The sequence below is a fragment of the Camelus bactrianus genome, chromosome 1 (genome assembly GCF_048773025.1).
Source record: "Camelus bactrianus isolate YW-2024 breed Bactrian camel chromosome 1, ASM4877302v1, whole genome shotgun sequence".
Lineage (NCBI taxonomy): Eukaryota > Metazoa > Chordata > Mammalia > Artiodactyla > Camelidae > Camelus > Camelus bactrianus.
Genome location: NC_133539.1, coordinates 87,309,919 through 87,319,690, shown reverse-complemented (window position 1 = coordinate 87,319,690; position 9,772 = coordinate 87,309,919). Strand labels below are relative to the sequence as shown.

At 35.6% G+C, this 9,772-nt stretch overlaps 1 pseudogene; it reads right to left on the bottom strand.

Annotated features, from left to right (window-relative positions):
• Nucleotides 1–4,920: 4,920 nt before the first annotated feature.
• Nucleotides 4,921–5,429, bottom strand: LOC105066725 (etoposide-induced protein 2.4 homolog pseudogene; annotated as a pseudogene).
• Nucleotides 5,430–9,772: the final 4,343 nt, after the last annotated feature.

The following is a 9,772-nucleotide window of genomic DNA, read 5'->3' as shown; positions in this document are numbered from 1 at the left end:
AGTATTAACTGAGTTGTTTGGCAAACATAGTATGATACCGTTAACCACTATAAAGAGCTGCAACGGAGAATGCTTGGATTCTCCCACCTTCGGTTTTCTCCTCTTCTTTCTGGGCAAAGAACTTGACTACATTTCCTTGCTCTTGTAATTATGTAGGGCCATTTGGCCACCGGAATGAAAGAAGCGGTATATTTCACTCCCAAGCCTGACCTCAAAATGTCTTGGCAATTTTCCATGTCCTAACACTTTCTTGTTTGCTACATCCAGTGAAAAACTCTGAGACTCTAAAAGATGCAAGAATTGATGTCCAGTTTCCTGAATCACTATGTGTTTATTTAAAAAAATACATTTTTGTAATTATTCTAATCTTTCTACAATTTTGCAAACATTTACATTTATTTACTTTAAAAAAGTAAAATGAATAAACAACAAAAAAACTGTGTGGGAGGAATTTATGATTTTTTACTATATGTCTGTGTCTTTTTCATAATACATCCTGACCTAAAAATGCTCAATTTTTTTTTAAAATTTCATTTATCAATTAAAACACCCTCAACCATGTCTTTTATTGCTTATGATGATAATAATTTCCTCTATTATTTTCTCAAAGCATTGATAATATTTAATATACATGATTTTATAATAGATATAATAGTAATATGTTTTAGTATTCTTTATGTTAGAGTTATTTAATTATGTTATCATTAAAGATACTGAATTGCTCTGAAACTAGCATTCCTTACCATTCCTGAATTCTCACAGAAGTTGGTATTCATTAAATATCTATTAAAATTAAACTGATCTACCAAAATTAAGAAACTCAATTTTGCAATTCTACTTTTTGAAACACTCTTGCTTTATTTGTTTGTTCACAACATTCTCTAGTTTTTCTCCTGCTTTTCTTGGCCCCTTCTCTGCTTTCTTTGCAGGTGTATTATTTCTGATGGCACAGCAAATTTTTATATCAATTAAGTTGGAGAAAATAGGGATGTTATAAACAGCCAATTGTGAAGTTAATTCTAGAATTAATATGGGTATATTCTTACCATCTTATTGTATATACTCTTCCTGGACAACCTCTTCCATGAACATGCATCTATGCACCTCAGATTGATCATTTAAGTGTGTATCTCCTATCTAAACCCATATCTTCAACTGGCTACTTGTCACTTTTTCTTGGATTTCTAAAAAGTAACTCTAGGTCACTATGTCCACCATAAAATTCATAATCCCAGCCTTCACATCCTAATTTGTCTTTTGCTAATATTGATTTTAAACACAGTGATACCACCATCCATTTAAATGTATTAGCCATAAATCTAGACTCACTCTTCCTCCTACTGATCAATCACCAAACTCTGTCAATTTTGCCTTCTAAACCTCTCTTATTTATTTTCTACATCCATTCCAGTCAAGGTTACCACTCAGTTCCATGTGGTCTGCATGGACAGCTGTCATAGACCACTCCTCGTTTTATCTGCATCTATCTTCCACTTCCTGCAACCCACCATATATACTATGACCATTTAAAAACACAAATATGAACATTATTCATCACTGTGATAGTTTTATGTAGATATATATTTAGAAGAGTTAGAGTTTTTAAAATAGTTTATGGTATAGGTCAACTTTAGTCTTTCAATTAGGTTTTTAAATTTTTATCATTATTTGAATCATAACTATTTTATATTTAGTGTTGAAATTCTTTACTTAAACTTAAAAAAAAAATAAAACTAGCTTAAAAGGGTGAACTATTCCCAATAAGCAAAATAATTGGAGCAAAGGAGCATACTAGCTCTTTAAAACAGACGCTCAAAGCTCCAGGATAATTCAAAAGGAAGTTTAGAAATATTCCTCAATAATCACTCTTTCAATAAAATTGTACCTATATTAGGAATAAATTCATTATTTAAAGTTATGTAGTAAATAATTTTATGAAGATAGAACAATTATTATTTGTAAATAACAATTTCCAAGGTATTGCTATTGAACTAACTATTCCATTTTCAAATTGGATATTCTCTTTATATTGAGCAATCACTCTTCCTATGCTGCAGTGAGTAATGAAACAAATAGATTATAATTTTACTTAGAATGATCTCTAGGAGTAGCCAAAATATTCTGATTTTTCTTAAGACATCAATGTCCTCACATATTGAACAATAAAAATTAATACAGTGTAGAAACCTAATATTGAACTGTCATCACTGATGACCAGTTCTAAATGCTACTTACTCCAGGAGAAAACCTGAAAGGAAACTTGTTTTGATTATTCCATCCTCTGAAATCCTGTATAATGATACTAACTAAACTAAACTAAATTAGCATTAACTAATTTGTCCTTGTATTATATTGATAAATACATATATGTCTGCCTTTCTAATTCAAACAATTCATAGCAGAGGGCTAATCTTACTCATCTTTATCACATTCTCAATGTTTACAGTCATTAGCATCTGGAGGGGATACTACTCATTGCAACAATTTTATTTGAGACATTTAGTAAGAGGGAATTGTTTGAATCCATTAGCATTTCAAGTAAGTGATGTTACAGAGCATTGAGAAAAAGCTTAAAAGCTATTGTTCACATTTTGAATTTTCTAAAATAATGGAATCAAAAGTCAGTACCTGTGCTTGTGTTTCTCCTTTAAAAAATATAAGACCTGAAAGGAATTTATGTTAGAATTTTGTGAGTGCATAGCTTGATTGTGGATATATTTATACTCGGAGCCAATGAAAATAAAAGATTCAAATGTGTAATTTTATCAATTAAATATAACTTTCCTAAGTTGGCTTTAGGAGCAGTTACTTTTCAAATACATTTTATTAGTTTTCAAGGGCTTCCATAACAAAGTACAGATTAGGTGGTTTAAACAACAGAATTTTTTTTTTTTTTTCACAGTCAAGAATCAAGGTATCATTGGGGTTGGTTTCTTCTTACACCTCCCACCTAGGTTTGCAGATGTCCATCTTCCTCTGGTGTTCCCGTATGATCCTTCTCTCTGTGAGTATCTGTGTCCTAACCTCCTCTTCTTATAAGGACATCAATCCCATTGGATTAAGGACCCACCCTGAAGACCTGATACTAATTTACTTTTCGTTTTTAAGACTCTATGAATACAGTCACATTTTGAAGTGCTAGAGCTTAGAGGGACACAACTTTGTCCCTGATATAAACATTTATAATATAAATATAAATATTTCCAACTTTGTCATTTCAATCATGGAAATGTGTAATAGATTGTGATTTTGGAGTCAGACAACCACAGGGAAGTGAGAAATCACTTCCACAGCTTTGAAAAAGGTTCTGTGCATTTTGATATTTCCCCTCCTGTTCGGGTGTTAAAGTAAAGGTATGATTGGATAACTTACTTGAGTGATTTATGGTTTTAAAGAAATTTCTAAAGGTTGAAAAGTTAACTAGACTTAAATGGCTGCATAGTTCATTCAATCAAGCCCTGACCATATGCAACTTGATGTGCTTTGTTTTCTATCCATCTGATGAAGACTTCTCCGATATTTAAAGCAATGTGAGCCTCTTCAATTCATCAATATAATACAGAAAAATTAATAAATGCCAAACACAGTCACAAAATTATTTATATGAAAATGCATACTGTAATTTAATTATGCTATCACAGTGGTCTTTAAAGTGCCTTCTATGAACTTCTGAGTGTCCCTAAGACCATTTTAGGAAGTCAGTAAGATTAAAAATATTTTTTGTAATAACAGCAAAGCATTTTGCTGAACTGAAGTTTGCACTAATGTTGCAAAAGCAATTTTAAATAAAAATTATGGCACCTTGGCATGAATAAAAGTAGTGGCACTCAACTATACTAGTATTATATTTTTCTTATCGTGAACTTACAGTAAAGGCATGTAGGTTTCACTTAACGATGTCTTTGATGAAACAGTGCAAGTTATTGATTTGATTAAATTTGACTCCAAAGTACATGTTTTTCAATATTCTGTGTGAGGAAATGGAAACTTCATCAAGTGCTTCTGCTGCCTGAATGTGATGGTTGTTCTCAGGAAAAGCACCTGTGTGAAAGGGTCAGGTGGTTGTTTCAGCTGCAAGTTGAATTAGTTTTTTTTTCCTAATGGGTTAATAAGTTTATCCCTTTACCCTTTCAGTTCCTATTTGCAGCACTCAATAATCCTTTGAAATACCAGACAGACCTGGCAGTGGGCAAGAATAAATTTCATACCTCTAGAGTTTAAAAGTTCAGGTTCTCTGAGCATTCTGTGTTGCAGTGGTACTTGTCCAAAATTGGTACCTCCTTATAGTTAGGGAACTTGAAGTGTACCAGTGAAAAAGAGCATTTTCCCCTGCAAGGGGAAGAAAGAAAATCACTCCTCAAAACCCAGTAGATCTGGCTGTGAGGTCTTTCCTCCTGTTGCATCTCTTTAGGTTTGTATTTTGGCAATGGAATAAGAGAGACCGAAATCTAACCTGAGTTACAAGAAATAAGACAGGCAGTGATGGCTATAAAGGGAGTGACCAGGAGCCACTGAGATTCTCCTTTACCTCCCACACCCAATATATGTCCTTCACAGAAAACAAAAATAACAGATCCACAAAATACATAGCTAGAATTACAAAAATCCTTTCATCCAAGTGTGGTGGAATGCAGGAAGAGGAAGAGGGAGGGTAAATGGCACAAGGAGAAAAAACATTCAAATCAGTCCAGGCAGGGATGGCTGATAAATGCTAGAAAAGAGCTGCAGAAAAACCGGTTGTCCTTCCTTTCGGATTTACCAGTGTTAAAAATTCACATACTGGTGTCAGGAAGGCTCTGCCTTACGCACACACCAGAGACAAAAATCGCAATGCCTCAGAAAGAAATGAATGTGCAGAGGGCCCTTGGCAGAGTAGGTCCTGCCTTCCCTAGTCAGGGAGGTAAATAAGGAAAAGAACTACTAGGGAGTTCTTCCAATCCTAGCCATCCCCTCTGGGTGGCTGGCAACACAGTGGCCTGCAGCAACCTTCAGTTTGGCAGGAGACTGATGCATTGAGGGGAACTTCTCTGCAGAGGCTGAGCTAATTAGGGCACACTGCAGGTAGACTGTCTTGTGGAAGAATCTGTTGCTTAAGAATCTGTTGCTGGAAAAGGTAGGCTTTGCCAGGGTTGGACTTCATTTGCACTGATAATGAATAAAGGAAAGAGGATAAAAAAGAGGCAGCCACCAATAATGTAAGAGGATTGCATTGCTGTGAGGAAAGCCAAGGACAAACCAAATCCAAAGTCATAAGGCTGATTCCTTTCTACAGACAATGGCTGGTGCACTTCAATTTCTTTACTGAACCAATGGTATTTAAAGCAATTATAGTAAATAGAGAAAGAGACATCTGCAGATTAACCAGTTGAGAGACTCACAAACATCCCCTGGATGAAGAAAACAGCCTGCAGCAAAAGGCTGTAGAGCATTTCAATAATTACTTGAAGACACTAGGGAATGGGCACTTCCTCCCTGATACCTCAAATACCAGATCAGCTGTATCCTGAAACCAAATCGCTTTCACAGCTTTGCTAAGCACAAAACAGGGTGAGCTCCCAAAGAGCAGTGAAAATCGATGTGAGGAACAGGTCCAGCCACGAGCAAACATCTCCAGGTAGTAATGGATCACCAATAACTGGGGCTCTCACTGACTGAAGATCAGGAATAAACACTTGATACAACAAGAGAAGACTGAACCAGAATACTCTGCCATTCCAAGCGAAGCACAGGAAAATTCTACTAACAATACTTGGCTCACTCTTGCTTCCTCTCTATGCTCTGAGCTCTCCTCAGAGCCAGGACACTACTAGCCCTGATCCACCCTGCTCCTCTTTCTTTTGCTGAATCGGGGCGTCTAGCTTTGAGATGGTACAAATTCCCTAGTTGCTGTCTTAAATGCCCCTGAAAGGTCCTGCAGATAGATTTTAGACACTGTCACCACTTCTTCCCCATGCAAACTACCGTCTACACTAAGGAGAGAGAGAAGCATCCTCAGTTCACAGCAAAGGACCGTAACTTCGCTACAGCGGCGGCTCAGGCTCTCCGCTCCTCCGTGACGGGAGGGGACGGCTGGCAAGTCCGGTTGTTTTTAATGAAAACCGTTTTCATCAGAAAGAACTTATGACAGACACACTATGCTCCTTCAGACTTGGCTGTTTGTAAAAAAGTAAAGAAACAGACTTGTTTCTTCAGGGAAAACAAATGATACTGCTGTGAATGGTAACATTTGAGTTTTTAACCAAGTATTAGAATTTTGCAAAACTTAATCTACCACTGAAACCTTCACACCTTGCTTATAAAGTTTTTGTTGATAAAATTGGAGGTAATAGTAGCAAATGTATTTGATGTTAAAGGCATGTCGGTATCTGGCACATATGCATAACACAGTGAACCAATATATCCTTAATGACTGTAACATCACAAATGGACAGGAATGCAGTGGAAAGGCAAGACAGATCAATGGACCGTATTATAACAGTACAAAAAGTGAATTAATATGTTTTCAGATTCCATACGAAAGCAATTTTAAAGAAACTGTTACCTACCCCTTCAAGTCGGGGCCCCAGCAGTCCTCCAGCTCATGGTCGTTTGAGCCAATAGAAGGAGACCCAGTACTGTTCAGAAGCCAAGCTCTTTTCTTTTATCAAGAAAGAGAGCTGGAGCTGAAGCGGCAGGTACACGCTCTCTCCCACAGGCGGTGGGCGGGGCTGCTTTACCAGGGCCTCCTCTGTGGGGAAGGGGGCGGGGTCCTGGGGGGTTGGGCACAGCTGCGCTGCTCACAGTCCAGACTGCAGCGCGCGTGCGGCGTCTCTGCCCTCACGCCGCCGCCGCCGCCGCCATCTTGAGACACGGAGTCTCTACAGAGCTCTGGTCGCTGAGGTGCGCCATGCCGCTTTTTCGCCTCTTCCCAAGAGAAACTCTGGTCTGAGGTGCAGGAGCAGGGGCTCTGCACGCAGCACTCCCCGGCACTGTGTGAGCAAGTGAGACTAGACTGAGCAAGAAGGAAACGAAGCAAAAAAGGTTAGACTTCATTTTATTATCTGGATTCTATTTTTATTTCCTGGAAATTGTTAATGGGCTTTGCCGCCGACAGAACTAACACCTGTCAAACTTGAGTGTGGACTCAAACATGTATATTCACATAGGCCTGTGTGAAGACGGGTTTTCTACATGAACTTTAACCAGAACAAAACATGACTGACTGTGGAAATAAATATGAGAATCCACTTATAGTAGGAAAATCCATGAGATTGGCAGAAATGTAAAACAATGTCCTCTTATCTAATTCTTTTGGTTTTATAATATTTAATGTTCATTTAAATGTTTTTGTGATGAGTTAATTTTTATTTTATATGATGTAATTAGTATTTTTAAATTCCTCATTTTAATTCCTAACGGGGAATATATAAATAGACATACCACAATAAAAAAAGAAAAATCTCTCTGGGGTTGTAAATATTTTTAAGGATACTATAAAAATACTCTGAGAACTGAAAATTTAAGTGCTTCTGTCTATCAAAAGAAAATTACAGGATATAAAGTATTATTTTTAAATGTATTTGAAACATATGTAGTAGAGTTCATGGAACAAATTTTAATAGAGTAGGATTATAATCCTCTTTCAGTCGCACCTCTGACTGTGAGTGTAATCTGATTTAGGAAAAAGTTATAAGTACCTTAGCTAGAAATAAAACACTTGCTTTCAGAAATGTAATCACTGGTGTTTCACGTTCTGGAGGTTTCCATCTCCTGCATTCACTGAACGTTAATCTCTACCTACATTTCTCAAGCTTAAGTGTCACCATCCTCCAAAAGCACCGGGGTCTCACCCTGGACTTTTGCAATAATTTCATAATTGTTAATCTGCTTTCACTTTTGCCTCCCTTGATCCTCAGGAGCCATAGTGAACTTTTTGTAAGACAATTTTTATTTCACCACTTCCCTGCTTTAAGTTTGTTTGTTTCAATGGAAGCAAACTCATCCCCCATGCAACATAGTTTACTTAGTCCTCTATCATTTAGCCCTTCCCAATCCCTCCACCCTCTCCTCTCTTTCCCCTTCCTTGCTCACTCTGCTCTAGCCACTTTGACTTCTTTATGTTTCTTGTAATTGCCAAAATAATTCCTCATTCAGACACATTCCCAAAACTTTAGTCTTGCAGATATTCACAGGGCTAAGGTTTTATCTTAGCACATGTGTGGGCCACTAAAATAATGCTTAGTGTATCAGTACTTGTTACCATATGTTTACCGTATGTTGTTATGTGTGTGTATGTGTGAATAGATATACATATGTATATATACATATACCCATACACACACACACGCACACACACACACACACATATACGTATACATCAGGGCTCCTATCCTTTAGCTCTGCCATCTCAGGATCTATCAAGTCTGCCCATAGGAAAGGAAGAAAGAGACAAAACATCCCTTTCATTCACATTCCTCTGGTATTATGCATAAAACCTGATACTTTTTGTTTGTATTAATGATCAGCTACAATGTAAAGGGTCAAAAACATCATTATATTCCTAAACACAAATACATACTATTGCACTATAACATCATTCACTTCAAGTCCTTTATTTTGTAGTTAAAGAAACAAAGAAAGTTAATGTAACCTAGTTCCAAGTCACATAATTGGAACAAAACTGTTTCACTAACTCCCCATTTCGATGACGCTAAGAATAATGGGATATTATATTTTAAAAAAATATTGTTTGCCCTAAATTGCTGTCTCTCTTTCATGCAGCCTACTAGTTTCTATCCAATATTTTGAATGTAAAAGTGAAACTAAAAACAATATTGTGGTTTTAAAATTAACATTAGTTAGTGGTTAGTTTTCTGAAATAAGGTATTTAAAACTTTTACCACTTTAACTGTTAAAGATAAAATGAGGAATGATTACAGTCACAAATTTAGTTTGAAAGAGAATAAAACAAATTTAATGAAAAACAGTGTGAAACTGTTCTAATCTTGAAGAAATTTTGTTAAGGAAGTAAAATATTTAACAACAAACCTCAATTTCTTTAAATCAAGCTCTGTAGTTCAAAGGATATCCCTAATCTGGTCTATTTTATATATCCTTAATAAATCCTGGTTTTATAAATCCCGATCCAGCAATCTTTCCTTTACCTATAAAGTTACTTAAGTATCTACTAGTCTTTAGGTTGCTCTTAAATATTTAGAAATCTAACTTTCAATTTATAAATAATAATACTGAGAAAGAAAAGCTATAATTATAAAGACAAAATTATTCACTTAAGAGCATTACCTTTGTTCAATTACATTTTTATATATCCATTTACTTAAAGTTTGCAAGAGAGTAATATCTGTACTTTTTCTGTTAAAGAAGAACATGTAAAATTGTAATAGTCATAATTGTATTAAAAAACCCAGTTGCCTCCTTAAAAATGTATTATGTTTTACTACTATAGGTATTATAATAATATTTTATATTTAGTTTTTTATATTATAGATCACATAAAACAAAAGTGTTTTAATGTCAAATGAAAACTAAAATAGGTGTTTAATCTATTAAAAATACCATTGAACTGACAATAAAATGGGGTCCAATTTTTTTTTTAGAAAACAAAATGACTATCATTTTAATTAAAAGATGATCTGGTTATTATTCCTGCCTAGAAAATCTACAAAAATGCTTGGGGTTATCACTGTAATAACCTTAATTATCATCTTTGGAGTCTAAACAAATTATCTGTGCTTTAGCTCTGCTGATGACCAAATGGAAACATTTTCATAGT